Here is a 14,065-nt window from a genome sequence, read left to right as displayed (position 1 = left end):
ACAATTGAAATGTGTGGAGGACAAAAGGAAATTTTGGAGGAATCACCCCCAGCTCACTAAACATAAAAGTCATGAGAGCAGAAATGCAATCGCCTGCGGCCACACCACCTTGAATAAGCCTGATCTCGTCTGATCTCAGAAGCTAAGCAATGTTGGGCTTGGTTAGTACTTGGATTGGAGACCACCTGGGAATATCAAGTGCTGCAGGCATTATATTTTTGTAATTACATTTTACAATTGAAATGTGTGGAGGACAAAAGGAAATTTTGGAGGAATCACCCCCAGCTCACTAAACATAAAAGTCATGAAAGCAGAAATGCAATCGCCTGTGGCCACACCACCTTGAATAAGCCTGATCTCAGAAGCTAAGCAATGTTGGGCTTGGTTAGTACTTGGATGGGAGACCACCTGGCAATATCAAGTGCTGCAGGCATTACATTTTTGTAATAACATTTTACAATTGAAATGTGTGGAGGACAAAAGGAAATTTTGGAGGAATCACCCCCAGCTCACTAAACATAAAAGTCATGAAAGCAGAAATGCAATCGCCTGCGGCCACACCACCTTGAATAAGCCTGATCTTGTCTGATCTCAGAAGCTAAGCAATGTTGGGCTTGGTTAGTACTTGGATGGGAGACCACCTGGGAATATCAAGTGCTGCAGGCATTACATTTTTGTAATTACATTTTACAATTGAAATGTGTGGAGGACAAAAGGAAATTTTGGAGGAATCACCCCCAGCTCACTAAACATAAAAGTCATGAAAGCAGAAATGCAATCGCCTGTGGCCACACCACCTTGAATAAGCCTGATCATGTCTGATTTCAGAAGCTAAGCAATGTTGGGCTTGGTTAGTACTTGGATGGGAGACCACCTGGGAATATCAAGTGCTGCAGGCATTACATTTTTGTAATTACATTTTACAATTGAAATGTGTGGAGGACAAAAGGAAATTTTGGAGGAATCACCCCCAGCTCACTAAACATAAAAGTCATGAAAGCAGAAATGCAATCACCTGCGGCCACACCACCTTGAATCAGCCTGATCTCGTCTAATCTCAGAAGCTAAGCAATGTTGGGCTTGGTTAGTACTTGGGTGGGAGACCACCTGGGAATATCAAGTGCTGCAGGCATTACGTTTTACAATTTAAATGTGTGGAGGACAAAAGGAAATTTTGGAGGAATCACCCCCAGCTCACTAAACATAAAAGTCATGAAAGCAAAAAAGCAATCGCCTGCGGCCACACCACCTTGAATAAGCCTGATCTCATTTGATCTCAGAAGCTAAGCTATGTTGGGCTTGGTTAGTACTTGGATGGGAGACCACCTGGGAATATCAAGTGCTGCAGGCATTACATTTTACAATTGAAATGTGTGGAGGACAAAAGGAAATTTTGGAGGAATCACCCCCAGCTCACTAAACATAAAAGTCATGAAAGCAGAAATGCAATCGCCTGCGGCCACACCACCTTGAATAAGCCTGGTGCATTGTGGGATTGGTCAGGTGATCAGAGGAGGAAGCTACACTGTGCTAGTGGAGGAATCTCTGTTTGGGGATTTTATTTTGAGGTTTTTCTACTTTAATATTCATCTTTTTTCTTGGATTTTCTTTGGACATTTCTAGGACTGTTGTGATTGAAAAGGATTGTGTGCCTGGAGTTGTGGATGTACAACGGACAATGTCCCTAGGCATGTCTAGGCATGCCGGGGACACAAGTGGAGCTGAAAAAAGGCCTCATGGAGAAAAAAGGATTTATAAAAAAGAGTATACGGTGGTTGTTCTGGTTAAGGACAATTCAAAGATTTCAGCTGAAGATGTGATAAATGCCACTGATAAGCAGTGTGGATTTGGGAAAGTATTTGCATGTGTTCCTAAACAACAGGACAAATATGAAATTACGGTGGAGAGCAGAGAAGTGGCTGAAATACTGCTTGGAGGAATATGCATAAAGGGAAATAATTTTGAATGTGAGCCACTTTCTTCAGGTAAAGTGGTGGTTTCTTTTTTAAATTTGCCTGCATATATATCTGACCTGGACATTAGGAGTAAGCTAATGGCATGGGGAGTTGTAATCTGCTCAGATGTGAAAAGAAGGTTTTACCCAGGTACTCATGTTGCTGATGGGACAAGGTTTGTTATGGTTCAATTCACTAATGAAGTAAAGTCATTGCCTTACAGTGCAAAGTTTGTAACAGCTGAGGGGCTGAGACATTTTAGGGTGATACATAACAATCAACATAAAGTTTGCCTGTCATGTCTGTCCTCGGAACATCTACTCAAGGACTGCCCCACTTTCATTTGTTTTGATTGCGGGGTTCAGGGGCACTCAAGCAGGAACTGTGCAGCGCCGCGCTGTGAGGAGTGTAGGAGGAAGCCGCAGTGGTGCATTTGCATTGACTCGGACAGTAAGGCTGGGAGCAAGGACAAGGGTACTGACAGTGATAGAGGAACTGAGGAAGACGATGATATTACTGGACCACTGGAGCATAAGGAGTTGGAGGGCACTCATAAAAAAGCAGGAAGTGAAACTGCAGTACCGAGACTGAATGCTGGAGAGGAGCCTCAAGCTGCAGTTATAGAAATGGAGGCTGCTGATGACCAAACACTATCGACAGATATTGCAAGGGAGTCGGGGGACTGGGTGGAAGCTGCATCAACAAATGGGAAAGTGGTGAGTGAAACTGCAGCACCGAGAATGAATGCTGGGAAGGAGCCACAAGCTGCAGTTATAGAAATGGAGGCTGCTGATGACCAAACACTATCGACAGATATTGCAAGGGAGATGGGGGTCCGGTTGGAAGCTGCATCAACAAGTAAGGAGGGGGTAGAGCAGGTACAAGCTGCTGGAGACTGTTCAACAGAAGGGTTGAGCATAACTTGCCCTTTAGGGAAAACTATGCTAACTGTGGCTGAGGGAATTGGAAATAACAAAATAGAGAAGGAGGAATGGGTTGAGACAGGGGGAAAAAAAATGTTTAGAAGATCGAAGGTGAAAGTGAAACCTAACCTTGATAAGATCACATCCAGATGTGTGAGGAAAAAGAAAGACATTGGGACATTGGTTTGCAAAACAACGGTTGCAAAAATGATTAAAACAAAAGGGTTTGATGTTCTGCAGGAAGAGGAAGCATAATGGTCAGGTTTTTGAAAGAATTGTTTCTTCTTTTTGCAGGAATGGTCTCAATATTATCACTTAATGTAAATGGGTTAAGGAATTTTGCTAAACTTGAACAAGTTTTAATTAATGTAAATAAGAATGATATTGTCTGCCTGCAGGAAACTTTCTGGGATGACGTTTTTATTCATGATTTCAAGCATTTATGGAATGGGGACATCTATACTAGTAATTATTCCAACCACAGGAGAGGGGTGGCTGTATTAGTTAGTAATAATTTTAAGGAAAGCGTTTCTTTGTTAGAGAAGGATACCGAAGGGAGATTTATAAAAATGCAAATTCATTTTAAAAATAACTGTTTTGAATTGGTTAATTGTTATGCTCCTAATGATCAAAAGGAGCGTTTTGATTTTTTTACTGGCCTAGAGAGACACCTAGGAGCAGACAATGTCATTATGGTGGGAGACTTCAATGTAGCTATGAGCACTATTGACATCGCATCAGGAATGGTTTTCAAAGGTGATTATTCCAGAAATTTGTTGGCAAGGCATTTGGAGAATTATAATTATATTGATTTCTGGAGATGCCGAAATTCTTTAAAGAGGGATTTCTCCAGGAGACAGTTTGTACAAAAGGAATTAAACCAAAGCAGAATAGATTTTGGAATATGTCATGTTAACTTTCTTAGCTACCTGGGGAAGATTGGTTATAAATTCACCTCTTTCAGCGATCATGCTGCTTTCTCTTTTCAAGTCCTGTTTAATAAGTTGCATAAAGGACCAGGGTTGTGGTGTCTTAATAATCAATTTTTGAAAGAAGATTTGTTTAGTAAGGGAATTGAAATATTAATTAGGGATAGTATGAAGTGTCCATTGTTTCAAAATGAAAAACGAATATGGTGGGATAATTTAAAATACAATATAAAGAAATACTGCATTCAATATGGGATAAATAGAAATAAAATTAAAATTAAGAATGAGCAGGAGGTTCAGGTAGAACTTAAACGTGAATATGAGAAGGCAGCAGAACTGATGGATATGAATTATAACAGAATTGAGGAATTGCAAGACAAAATTAAAGGAATTGAAAACGAGCGCTGTGAGGGGGCAATACTAAGATCCAAAGCCAGACGTGGTGGAGGGAGAGAAAAGCACTACATTCTTTTTTGGGCTTGAAAAACAAAGACAACAGGATTCCTATATAGAAGAACTGACTAAAAGTAATGGGGAAGTAACTGAAGAACAGGGTGAAATCTTAAAAGAAGTTTGTAATTTTTACACAGGGCTTTTTAAAAAACAAGGTACAATTTTGGAGGAGAGGGAGAAAATACTTTCTTTTATAGCAACTAAAGTGAGTGAGGAAGACAGGGAGAGTTGTGAGAAGGAGATTAGGTTGGAGGAACTAGAAGACGCCTTGCAGGATATGACAACTAATAAAAGTCCTGGTTCAGATGGGTTAACCCTGGAATTTTATCTTAAATTTAAAAATCTTATCTGCCCTATTTTATTACAAGTATTTAAAGAGGTTAAAGAGAAAGGTCTTTTAAGTCCAACAATGAGAATGGGGATAGTTACTTTAATCTACAAGAAACAAGGAGATAAAGCCTTATTAAAAAACTACCGGCCCATAAGTCTGTTGAATTGTGATTATAAGGCACTAACAAGGATTTTCACAAATCGTTTGAAAGCGGTATTGCCTAAGATAATATCCTCCTCCCAAACTTATTGTGTGCCAGGAAGGGATATAGCGGATACAATATGTTCGGTAAGGGATGTAGTTAGTTACTTGAAAATGGAGCAAAAAGAAGGCTATATTTTAAAAGTAGATCAGGAAAAAGCCTTTGATAGGGTGGAACATGATTACTTATTAGAGGTGCTGCAGAGATTTGGTTTTGGGAATAGTTTTACCTCATGGGTTAAGATTTTTTATACCAATATTTTTAGTAGGGTAAAATGTAATGGCAATCTGACTGAGTTCTTCCCAGTGGAGAGGTCAGTGAGACAGGGATGTCCTCTCTCTGCTTTGCTGTATTCAGTAATTGCAGAACCCCTGAGCCTGGCAATACAAGGGAATAAAGACATAATTGGAGTCCCAATTCCTGGTTGTAATGAAAAATCAATTATATATCAGCATGCAGATGACACCACACTCACAGTGTCGAGTTTAGACAGCATCCCAAAAATAATGGAAGTGTTCACATCTTACTGTTCTGCTTCAGGGGCAAAAATCAATATTGATAAATCAGAAATTCTCCCTGTAAGGAAAAGCAATACACTTTTAGATATACCTTTCAAAATTGCAGAGGAAAGCCTTCAGATCTTGGGGGTATATATTGGATTAGAAGAGAGGTCAGTGGCTGAAAAGAACTGGCAGGAAAAGATAATCAAAATGAGGGCCATCTTGAATTTGTGGAGTGGCAGGGAGTTGACTCTGAAGGGTAAAGTCTTGGTCATTAATAGTCTGTTTCTTTCCAGGATATGGTATTTACTGAGTGTTAAGGAGATCCCCCAGTGGGCTGAGAAAGAGATTAAAAACATGATGGTTAGGTTTCTGTGGGCTGGGAAACCTGCTAAGATCAGCTATAATACAGTCATTGGGAAAATCAGTAAAGGAGGGCTAATGCTGGCAGATATTGAGCTAAAACGAAAGAGCTTTCGAATTAAAGTGGTTAAAAAGTTTTTAGACCCTACGAATAACAGTGTATGGAAGCACTTTCTGAAACATTTTTTATCAAATTGTGGGGGTTTGGGAATGGGGGAAGAAATTCTATTAATGTGTCTTAAACCTTCAATGGTAAAGGATGTTCCCTGGATTTATAAAGAAGTTCTAGTGGCTTGGTCTGAGTTCTTGCAGCATGTCTCTTTTAAGCCAGAGACCAGAGAACAAATATTGGAGCAGCCTCTTTTTTTGAACCCACTGTTAAAAGTGCAAGGTGTGACACTTTATAAAAAGAGTTTTATAGAAGCAGGTGTTAGTAAAATTAAAGACATTATGTACGTTTTTAAAGAAGGCTTTTTACCCAGTTTGGCAATAGTTGACTTGGTAAAAGAAAAGAACGAAGATATTCCCATTAGTATAATAATAAAGGAGTACAGTAAAATACAAAGTGCCGTCCCTGAGAGTTGGGTGAGGGTTATTAATCAAGAACATAACAGCAAACTGTCACGTGGAGTTTCTTTGCCTGTGTTTCTTCTAAAAAGGAAAAATAAATACTTTAACATTATTGAATGTACGACCAAATTGTTCTATTTAGTGTTAATGAGTGTGGTTTTTAAAAAGCCAACGTCGGAGCAATTCTGGCAAAAAATATTTCCAAACTTTAAAATCTGTACAATTTGGAATAATGTAAGACAGACTTATAAATCTCCCGAATGTGAAGAAAATGATTTTAAACTGAGGCACAACTGCATCTTTACAAAGTGGCTCCTTTTTAAAATGCACAAAAGTGACAATGCCTTGTGTTCAGTGTGTCAAAGTAGAGAGGAAGGATTATTGCATCTATTTGTAAAATGCACTGAACTGCAGGGGCTGAGGGAATACTTGAGGGGTTTAATAGAGGGGTTCTTTAAATTTGCAGAGCAGAATGTACTCAATACATTGTCATGGGAGGAAATGTTTTTGTTTGGATTGACTGATAAAATAGATAATGTTAACACTCTAGCGGTGAACTTATTTTTGAGTTATGCAAGGTATACAATTTTAAAGAGAAGAAACATGGCAGAGTTTCATAATATGAAAGTAGATATTGTAAAATTGTATATTTTTTATGTGAAGAAAAATATTTCATATATATTTCATTACTGTGTAGAACATAAACAAATGGAGCATTTTGATGAAAAAATTCTCTATAACAATATTTTTCTTAGGAAAACACATAACAGCCTTGTTTTCAAGTTGTAAATATTGTGCAATGTTAGAAAAATAAAAAAAAAAAAAAAAAAAATAAGCCTGATCTCGTCTGATCTCAGGAGCTAAGCAATGTTGGGCTTGGTTAGTACTTGGATGGGAGACCACCTGGGAATATCAAGTGCTGCAGGCATTACATTTTTGTAATTACATTTTACAATTGAAATGTGTGGAGGACAAAAGGACATTTTGGAGGAATCACCCCCAGCTCACTAAACATAAAAGTCATGAAAGCAGAAATGCAATCGCCTGCGGCCACACCACCTTAAATAAGCCTGATCTCGCCTGATCTCAGAAGCTAAGCAATGTTGGGCTTGATTAGTACTTGGATGGGAGACCACCTGGGAATATCAAGTGCTGCAGGCATTACATTTTACAATTGAAATGTGTGGAGGACAAAAGGAAATTTTGGAGGAATCACCCCCAGCTCACTAAACATAAAAGTCATGAAAGCAGAAATGCAATCGCCTGCGGCCACACCACCTTGAATAAGCCTGATCTCGTCTGATCTCAGAAGCTAAGCAATGTTGGGCTTGGTTAGTACTTGGATGGGAGACCACCTGGGAATATCAAGTGCTGCAGGCATTACATTTTACAATTGAAATGTGTGGAGGACAAAAGGAAATTTTGGAGGAATCACCCCCAGCTCACTAAACATAAAAGTCATGAAAGCAGAAATGCAATCGCCTGCGGCCACACCACCTTGAATAAGCCTGATCTTGTCTGATCTCAGAAGCTAAGCAATGTTGGGCTTGGTTAGTACTTGGATGGGAGACCACCTGGGAATATCAAGTGCTGCAGGCATTACATTTTACAATTGAAATGTGTGGAGGCCAAAAGGAAATTTTGGAGGAATCACCCCCAGCTCACTAAACATAAAAGTCATGAAAGCAGAAATGCAATCGCCTGCGGCCACACCACTTTGAATAAGCCTGATCTCAGAAGCTAAGCAATGTTGGGCTTGGTTAGTACTTGGATGGGAGACCACCTGGGAATATCAAGTGCTGCAGGCATTACATTTTACAATTGAAATGTGTGGAGGACAAAAGGAAATTTTGGAGGAATCACCCCCAGCTCACTAAACATAAAAGTCATGAAAGCAGAAAAGCAATCGCCTGCGGCCACACCACCTTGAATAAGCCTGATCTCAGAAGCTAAGCAATGTTGAGCTTGGTTAGTACTTGGATGGGAGACCACCTGGGAATATCAAGTGCTGCAGGCATTACATTTTACAATTGAAATGTGTGGAGGACAAAAGGAAATTTTGGAGGAATCACCCCCAGTTCACTAAACATAAAAGTCATGAAAGCAGAAATGCAATCGCCTGCGGCCACACCACCTTGAATAAGCCTGATCTCGTCTGATCTCAGAAGCTAAGCAATGTTGGGCTTGGTTAGTACTTGGATGGGAGACCACCTGGGAATATCAAGTGCTGCAGGCATTACATTTCACAATTGAAATGTGTGGAGGACAAAAGGAAATTTTGGAGGAATCACCCCCAGCTCACTAAACATAAAAGTCATGAAAGCAGAAATGCAATCGCCTGCGGCCACACCACCTTGAATAAGCCTGATCTCGTCTGATCTCAGAAGCTAAGCAATGTTGGGCTTGGTTAGTACTTGGATGGGAGACCACCTGGGAATATCAAGTGCTGCAGGCATTACATTTTACAATTGAAATGTGTGGAGGACAAAAGGAAATTTTGGAGGAATCACCCCCAGCTCACTAAACATAAAAGTCATGAATGCAGAAATGCATTCGCCTGCGGCCACACCACCTTGAATAAGCCTGATCTCAGAAGCTAAGCAATGTTGGGCTTGGTTAGTACTTGGATGGGAGACCCCCTGGGAATATCAAGTGCTGCAGGCATTACATTTTTGTAATTACATTTTACAATTGAAATGTGTGGAGGACAAAAGGAAATTTTGGAGGAATCACCCCCAGCTCACTAAACATAAAAGTCATGAAAGCAGAAATGCAATCGCCTGCGGCCACACCACCTTGAATAAGCCTGATCTCGTCTGATCTCAGAAGCTAAACAATGTTGGGCTTGGTTAGTACTTGGATGGGAGACCACACGGGAATATCAAGTGCTGCAGGCATTACATTTTTGTAATTACATTTTACAATTGAAATGTGTGGAGGACAAAAGGAAATTTTGGAGGAATCACCCCCAGCTCACTAAACATAAAAGTCATGAAAGCAGAAATGCAATCGCCTGCGGCCACACCACCTTGAATAAGCCTGATCTCGCCTGATCTCAGAAGCTAAGCAATGTTGGGCTTGGTTAGTACTTGGATGGGAGACCACCTGGGAATATCAAGTGCTGCAGGCATTACATTTTACAATTGAAATGTGTGGAGGCCAAAAGGAAATTTTGGAGGAATCACCCCCAGCTCACTAAACATAAAAGTCATGAAAGCAGATATGCAATCGCCTGCGGCCACACCACCTTGAATAAGCCTGATCTCGTCTGATCTCAGAAGCTAAGCAATGTTGGGCTTGGTTAGTACTTGGATGGGAGACCACCTGGGAATATCAAGTGCTGCAGGCATTACATTTTACAATTGAAATGTGTGGAGGACAAAAGGAAATTTTGGAGGAATCACCCCCAGCTCCCTAAACATAAAAGTCATGAAAGAAGAAATGCAATCGCCTGCGGCCACACCACCTTGAATAAGCCTGATCTCGTCTGATCTCAGAAGCTAAGCAATGTTGTGCTTGGTTAGTACTTGGATGGGAGACCACCTGGGAATATCAAGTGCTGCAGGCATTACATTTTTGTAATTACATTTTACAATTGAAATGTGTGGACAAAAGGAAATTTTGGAGGAATCACCCCCAGCTCACTAAACATAAAAGTCATGAAAGCAGAAATGCAATCGCCTGCGGCCACACCACCTTGAATAAGTCTGATCTCAGAAGCTAAGCAATGTTGGGCTTGGTTAGTACTTGGATGGGAGACCACCTGGGAATATCAAGTGCTGCAGGCATTACATTTTTGTAATTACATTTTACAATTGAAATGTGTGGAGGACAAAAGGAAATTTTGGAGGAATCACCCCCAGCTCACTAAACATAAAAGTCATGAAAGCAGAAATGCAATCGCCTGCGGCCACACCACCTTGAATAAGCCTGATCTCAGAAGCTAAGCAATGTTGGGCTTGGTTAGTACTTGGATGGGAGACCACCTGGGAATATCAAGTGCTGCAGGCATTACATTTTTGTAATTACATTTTACAATTGAAATGTGTGGAGGACAAAAGGAAATTTTGGAGGAATCACCCCCAGCTCACTAAACATAAAAGTCATGAAAGCAGAAATGCAACCGCCTGCGGCCACACCACCTTGAATAAGCCTGATCTCGTCTGATCTCAGAAGCTAAGCAATGTTGGGCTTGGTTAGTACTTGGATGGGAGACCACCTGGGAATATCAAGTGCTGCAGGCATTACATTTTTGTAATTACATTTTACAATTGAAATGTGTGGAGGACAAAAGGAAATTTTGGAGGAATCACCCCCAGCTCACTAAACATAAAAGTCATGAAAGCAGAAATGCAATCGCCTGCGGCCACACCACCTTGAATTAGCCTGATCTCGTCTGATCTCAGAAGCTAAGCAATGTTGGGCTTGGTTAGTACTTGGATGGGAGACCACCTGGGAATATCAAGTCCTGCAGGCATTACATTTTACAATTGAAATGTGTGGAGGACAAAAGGAAATTTTGGAGGAATCACCCCCAGCTCACTAAACATAAAAGTCATGAAAGCAGAAATGCAATCGCCTGCGGCCACACCACCTTGAATAAGCCTGATCTCGTCTGATCTCAGAAGCTAAGCAATGTTGGGCTTGTTTAGTACTTGGATGGGAGACCACCTGGGAATATCAAGTGCTGCAGGCATTACATTTTACAATTGAAATGTGTGGAGGCCAAAAGGAAATTTTGGAGGAATCACCCCCAGCTCACTAAACATAAAAGTCATGAAAGCAGAAATGCAATCGCCTGCGGCCACACCACCTTGAATAAGCCTGATCTCGTCTGATCTCAGAAGCTAAGCAATGTTGGGCTTGGTTAGTACTTGGATGGGAGACCACCTGGGAATATCAAGTGCTGCAGGCATTACATTTTACAATTGAAATGTGTGGAGGACAAAAGGAAATTTTGGAGGAATCACCCCCAGCTCCCTAAACATAAAAGTCATGAAAGCAGAAATGCAATCGCCTGCGGCCACACCACCTTGAATAAGCCTGATCTCAGAAGCTAAGCAATGTTGGGCTTGGTTAGTACTTGGATGGGAGACCACCTGGGAATATCACGTGCTGCAGGCATTACATTTTTGTAATTACATTTTACAATTGAAATGTGTGGAGGCCAAAAGGAAATTTTGGAGGAATCACCCCCAGCTCCCTAAACATAAAAGTCATGAAAGCAGAAATGCAATCGCCTCCGGCCACACCACCTTGAATAAGCCTGATCTCGTCTTATCTCAGAAGCTAAGCAATGTTGGGCTTGGTTAGTAATTGTATGGGAGACCACCTGGGAATATCAAGTGCTGCAGGCATTACATTTTACAATTGAAATGTGTGGAGGACAAAAGGAAATTTTGGAGGAATCACCCCCAGCTCACTAAACATAAAAGTCATGAAAGCAGAAATGCAATCGCCTGCGGCCACACCACTTTGAATAAGCCTGATCTCGTCTGATCTCAGTAGCTAAGCAATGTTGGGCTTGGTTAGTACTTGGATGGGAGATCACCTGGGAATATCAAGTGCTGCAGGCATTACATTTTACAATTGAAATGTGTGGAGGACAAAAGGAAATTTTGGAGGAATCACCCCCAGCTCACTAAACATAAAAGTCATGAAAGCAGAAATGCAATCGCCTGCGGCCACACCACCTTGAATAAGCCTGATCTCGACTGATCTCAGAAGCTAAACAATGTTGGACTTGGTTAGTACTTGGGTGGGAGACCACCTGGGAATATCAAGTGCTGCAGGCATTACATTTTACAATTGAAATGTGTGGAGGACAAAAGGAAATTTTGGAGGAATCACCCCCAGCTCCCTAAACATAAAAGTCATGAATGCAGAAATGCAATCGCCTGCGGCCACACCACCTTGAATAAGCCTGATCTCAGAAGCTAAGCAATGTTGGGCTTGGTTAGTACTTGGATGGGAGACCACCTGCGAATATCAAGTGCTGCAGGCATTACATTTTTGTAATTACATTTTACAATTGAAATGTGTGGAGGACAAAAGGAAATTTTGGAGGAATCACCCCCAGCTCACTAAACATAAAAGTCATGAAAGCAGAAATGCAATCGCCTGCGGCCACACCACCTTGAATAAGCCTGATCTCAGAAGCTAAGCAATGTTGGGCTTGGTTAGTACTTGGATGGGAGACCACCTGGGAATATCAAGTGCTGCAGGCATTACATTTTTGTAATTACATTTTACAATTGAAATGTGTGGAGGCCAAAAGGAAATTTTGGAGGAATCACCCCCAGCTCACTAAACATAAAAGTCATGAAAGCAGAAATGCAATCGCCTGCGGCCACACCACCTTGAATAAGCCTGATCTCGTCTTATCTCAGAAGCTAAGCAATGTTGGGCTTGGTTAGTACTTGGATGGGAGACCACCTGGGAATATCAAGTGCTGCAGGCATTACATTTTACAATTGAAATGTGTGGAGGCCAAAGGGAAATTTTGGAGGAATCACCCCCAGCTCACTAAACATAAAAGTCATGAAAGCAGAAATGCAATCGCCTGCGGCCACACCACCTTGAATAAGCCTGATCTCAGAAGCTAAGCAATGTTGGGATTGGTTAGTACTTGGATGGGAGACCACCTGGGAATATCAAGTGCTGCAGGCATTACATTTTTGTAATTACATTTTACAATTGAAATATGTGGAGGACAAAAGGAAATTTTGGAGGAATCACCCCCAGCTCACTAAACATAAAAGTCATGAAAGCAGAAATGCAATCGCCTGCGGCCACACCACCTTGAATAAGCCTGATCTCGTCTGATCTCAGTAGCTAAGCAATGTTGGGCTTGGTTAGTACTTGGATGGGAGACCACCTGGGAATATCAAGTGCTGCAGGCATTACATTTTACAATTGAAATGTGTGGAGGACAAAAGGAAATTTTGGAGGAATCACCCCCAGCTCACTAAACATAAAAGTCATGAAAGCAGAAATGCAATCGCCTGCGGCCACACCACCTTGAATAAGCCTGATCTCGTCTGATCTCAGAAGCTAAGCAGTGTTGGGCTTGGTTAGTACTTGGATGGGAAACCACCTGGGAATATCAAGTGCTGCAGGCATTACATTTTACAATTGAAATGTGTGGAGGACAAAAGGAAATTTTGGAGGAATCACCCCCAGCTCCCTAAACATAAAAGTCATGAAAGCAGAAATGCAATCGCCTTTGGCCACACCACCTTGAATAAGCCTGACCTCGTCTGATCTCAGAAGCTAAACAATGTTGGGCTTGGTTAGTACTTGGATGGGAGACCACCTGGGAATATCAAGTGCTGCAGGCATTACATTTTTGTAATTACATTTTACAATTGAAATGTGTGGAGGACAAAAGGAAATTTTGGAGGAATCACCCCCAGCTCACTAAACATAAAAGTCATGAAAGCAGAAATGCAATCGCCTGCGGCCACACCACCTTGAATAAGCCTGATCTCGTCTGATCTCAGAAGCTAAGCAATGTTGGGCTTGGTTAGTACTTGGATGGGAGACCACCTGGGAATATCAAGTGCTGCAGGCATTACATTTTACAATTGAAATGTGTGGAGGCCAAAAGGAAATTTTGGAGGAATCACCCCCAGCTCACTAAACATAAAAGTCATGAAAGCAGAAATGCAATCGCCTGCGGCCACACCACCTTGAATAAGCCTGATCTCGTCTGATCTCAGAAGCTAAGCAATGTTGGGCTTGGTTAGTACTTGGATGGGAGACCACCTGGGAATATCAAGTGCTGCAGGCATTACATTTTACAATTGAAATGTGTGGAGGACAAAAGGAAATTTTGGA

The 14,065-nt window shown here is 41.3% G+C and overlaps 22 non-coding genes and 15 pseudogenes across 22 annotated transcripts; all 37 read left to right on the top strand.

The window, feature by feature from the left end:
• Window positions 1-91: 91 nt before the first annotated feature.
• On the top strand, window positions 92-210 carry LOC131712844 (5S ribosomal RNA). The gene has a single exon (XR_009314732.1). It is a non-coding gene; the product is annotated as a 5S ribosomal RNA (ribosomal RNA).
• A 114-nt stretch (window positions 211-324) lies between these two features.
• On the top strand, window positions 325-433 carry LOC131716348 (5S ribosomal RNA; annotated as a pseudogene).
• A 114-nt stretch (window positions 434-547) lies between these two features.
• On the top strand, window positions 548-666 carry LOC131711839 (5S ribosomal RNA). Its single transcript, XR_009313728.1, has one exon. It is a non-coding gene; the product is annotated as a 5S ribosomal RNA (ribosomal RNA).
• A 114-nt stretch (window positions 667-780) lies between these two features.
• Window positions 781-899, top strand: LOC117967527 (5S ribosomal RNA; annotated as a pseudogene).
• Window positions 900-1,013: 114 nt separating this feature from the next.
• On the top strand, window positions 1,014-1,132 carry LOC131713884 (5S ribosomal RNA; annotated as a pseudogene).
• Window positions 1,133-1,232: 100 nt separating this feature from the next.
• On the top strand, window positions 1,233-1,351 carry LOC117967524 (5S ribosomal RNA). The gene has a single exon (XR_004662070.2). It is a non-coding gene; the product is annotated as a 5S ribosomal RNA (ribosomal RNA).
• A 5,917-nt stretch (window positions 1,352-7,268) lies between these two features.
• LOC131712807 (5S ribosomal RNA) lies at window positions 7,269-7,387 on the top strand. The gene has a single exon (XR_009314696.1). It is a non-coding gene; the product is annotated as a 5S ribosomal RNA (ribosomal RNA).
• A 100-nt stretch (window positions 7,388-7,487) lies between these two features.
• On the top strand, window positions 7,488-7,606 carry LOC131718127 (5S ribosomal RNA). The gene has a single exon (XR_009317023.1). It is a non-coding gene; the product is annotated as a 5S ribosomal RNA (ribosomal RNA).
• A 100-nt stretch (window positions 7,607-7,706) lies between these two features.
• LOC131711838 (5S ribosomal RNA) lies at window positions 7,707-7,825 on the top strand. The gene has a single exon (XR_009313727.1). It is a non-coding gene; the product is annotated as a 5S ribosomal RNA (ribosomal RNA).
• Window positions 7,826-7,925: 100 nt separating this feature from the next.
• LOC131714294 (5S ribosomal RNA) lies at window positions 7,926-8,034 on the top strand (annotated as a pseudogene).
• A 100-nt stretch (window positions 8,035-8,134) lies between these two features.
• Window positions 8,135-8,243, top strand: LOC131716076 (5S ribosomal RNA; annotated as a pseudogene).
• A 100-nt stretch (window positions 8,244-8,343) lies between these two features.
• LOC131718125 (5S ribosomal RNA) lies at window positions 8,344-8,462 on the top strand. The gene has a single exon (XR_009317021.1). It is a non-coding gene; the product is annotated as a 5S ribosomal RNA (ribosomal RNA).
• A 100-nt stretch (window positions 8,463-8,562) lies between these two features.
• On the top strand, window positions 8,563-8,681 carry LOC131718124 (5S ribosomal RNA). Its single transcript, XR_009317020.1, has one exon. It is a non-coding gene; the product is annotated as a 5S ribosomal RNA (ribosomal RNA).
• A 100-nt stretch (window positions 8,682-8,781) lies between these two features.
• LOC131715276 (5S ribosomal RNA) lies at window positions 8,782-8,890 on the top strand (annotated as a pseudogene).
• A 114-nt stretch (window positions 8,891-9,004) lies between these two features.
• Window positions 9,005-9,123, top strand: LOC131711464 (5S ribosomal RNA). The gene has a single exon (XR_009313348.1). It is a non-coding gene; the product is annotated as a 5S ribosomal RNA (ribosomal RNA).
• A 114-nt stretch (window positions 9,124-9,237) lies between these two features.
• Window positions 9,238-9,356, top strand: LOC131711621 (5S ribosomal RNA). Its single transcript, XR_009313507.1, has one exon. It is a non-coding gene; the product is annotated as a 5S ribosomal RNA (ribosomal RNA).
• Window positions 9,357-9,456: 100 nt separating this feature from the next.
• On the top strand, window positions 9,457-9,575 carry LOC131718123 (5S ribosomal RNA). Its single transcript, XR_009317019.1, has one exon. It is a non-coding gene; the product is annotated as a 5S ribosomal RNA (ribosomal RNA).
• Window positions 9,576-9,675: 100 nt separating this feature from the next.
• On the top strand, window positions 9,676-9,794 carry LOC131712637 (5S ribosomal RNA). Its single transcript, XR_009314528.1, has one exon. It is a non-coding gene; the product is annotated as a 5S ribosomal RNA (ribosomal RNA).
• Window positions 9,795-9,905: 111 nt separating this feature from the next.
• On the top strand, window positions 9,906-10,014 carry LOC131715786 (5S ribosomal RNA; annotated as a pseudogene).
• Window positions 10,015-10,128: 114 nt separating this feature from the next.
• LOC131715049 (5S ribosomal RNA) lies at window positions 10,129-10,237 on the top strand (annotated as a pseudogene).
• A 114-nt stretch (window positions 10,238-10,351) lies between these two features.
• On the top strand, window positions 10,352-10,470 carry LOC131718122 (5S ribosomal RNA). The gene has a single exon (XR_009317018.1). It is a non-coding gene; the product is annotated as a 5S ribosomal RNA (ribosomal RNA).
• Window positions 10,471-10,584: 114 nt separating this feature from the next.
• Window positions 10,585-10,703, top strand: LOC131713113 (5S ribosomal RNA). The gene has a single exon (XR_009315001.1). It is a non-coding gene; the product is annotated as a 5S ribosomal RNA (ribosomal RNA).
• A 100-nt stretch (window positions 10,704-10,803) lies between these two features.
• Window positions 10,804-10,922, top strand: LOC131720771 (5S ribosomal RNA). Its single transcript, XR_009319668.1, has one exon. It is a non-coding gene; the product is annotated as a 5S ribosomal RNA (ribosomal RNA).
• Window positions 10,923-11,022: 100 nt separating this feature from the next.
• LOC131718121 (5S ribosomal RNA) lies at window positions 11,023-11,141 on the top strand. The gene has a single exon (XR_009317017.1). It is a non-coding gene; the product is annotated as a 5S ribosomal RNA (ribosomal RNA).
• A 100-nt stretch (window positions 11,142-11,241) lies between these two features.
• On the top strand, window positions 11,242-11,350 carry LOC131715972 (5S ribosomal RNA; annotated as a pseudogene).
• A 114-nt stretch (window positions 11,351-11,464) lies between these two features.
• On the top strand, window positions 11,465-11,583 carry LOC131716059 (5S ribosomal RNA; annotated as a pseudogene).
• Window positions 11,584-11,683: 100 nt separating this feature from the next.
• On the top strand, window positions 11,684-11,802 carry LOC131711325 (5S ribosomal RNA). Its single transcript, XR_009313209.1, has one exon. It is a non-coding gene; the product is annotated as a 5S ribosomal RNA (ribosomal RNA).
• Window positions 11,803-11,902: 100 nt separating this feature from the next.
• On the top strand, window positions 11,903-12,021 carry LOC131713501 (5S ribosomal RNA; annotated as a pseudogene).
• Window positions 12,022-12,121: 100 nt separating this feature from the next.
• Window positions 12,122-12,230, top strand: LOC131715556 (5S ribosomal RNA; annotated as a pseudogene).
• A 114-nt stretch (window positions 12,231-12,344) lies between these two features.
• Window positions 12,345-12,453, top strand: LOC131715048 (5S ribosomal RNA; annotated as a pseudogene).
• A 114-nt stretch (window positions 12,454-12,567) lies between these two features.
• On the top strand, window positions 12,568-12,686 carry LOC131713184 (5S ribosomal RNA). Its single transcript, XR_009315068.1, has one exon. It is a non-coding gene; the product is annotated as a 5S ribosomal RNA (ribosomal RNA).
• Window positions 12,687-12,786: 100 nt separating this feature from the next.
• Window positions 12,787-12,895, top strand: LOC131716217 (5S ribosomal RNA; annotated as a pseudogene).
• Window positions 12,896-13,009: 114 nt separating this feature from the next.
• On the top strand, window positions 13,010-13,128 carry LOC131710304 (5S ribosomal RNA). Its single transcript, XR_009312176.1, has one exon. It is a non-coding gene; the product is annotated as a 5S ribosomal RNA (ribosomal RNA).
• Window positions 13,129-13,228: 100 nt separating this feature from the next.
• LOC131711326 (5S ribosomal RNA) lies at window positions 13,229-13,347 on the top strand. The gene has a single exon (XR_009313210.1). It is a non-coding gene; the product is annotated as a 5S ribosomal RNA (ribosomal RNA).
• A 100-nt stretch (window positions 13,348-13,447) lies between these two features.
• Window positions 13,448-13,566, top strand: LOC131714216 (5S ribosomal RNA; annotated as a pseudogene).
• Window positions 13,567-13,680: 114 nt separating this feature from the next.
• On the top strand, window positions 13,681-13,799 carry LOC131718120 (5S ribosomal RNA). Its single transcript, XR_009317016.1, has one exon. It is a non-coding gene; the product is annotated as a 5S ribosomal RNA (ribosomal RNA).
• Window positions 13,800-13,899: 100 nt separating this feature from the next.
• LOC131718119 (5S ribosomal RNA) lies at window positions 13,900-14,018 on the top strand. Its single transcript, XR_009317015.1, has one exon. It is a non-coding gene; the product is annotated as a 5S ribosomal RNA (ribosomal RNA).
• Window positions 14,019-14,065: the final 47 nt, after the last annotated feature.

Source organism: Acipenser ruthenus, chromosome 44 (genome assembly GCF_902713425.1).
Source record: "Acipenser ruthenus chromosome 44, fAciRut3.2 maternal haplotype, whole genome shotgun sequence".
NCBI lineage: Eukaryota > Metazoa > Chordata > Actinopteri > Acipenseriformes > Acipenseridae > Acipenser > Acipenser ruthenus.
The sequence above is the reverse complement of the archived record's forward strand: the minus strand, read 5'-3'. Positions and strand labels throughout refer to the sequence as shown.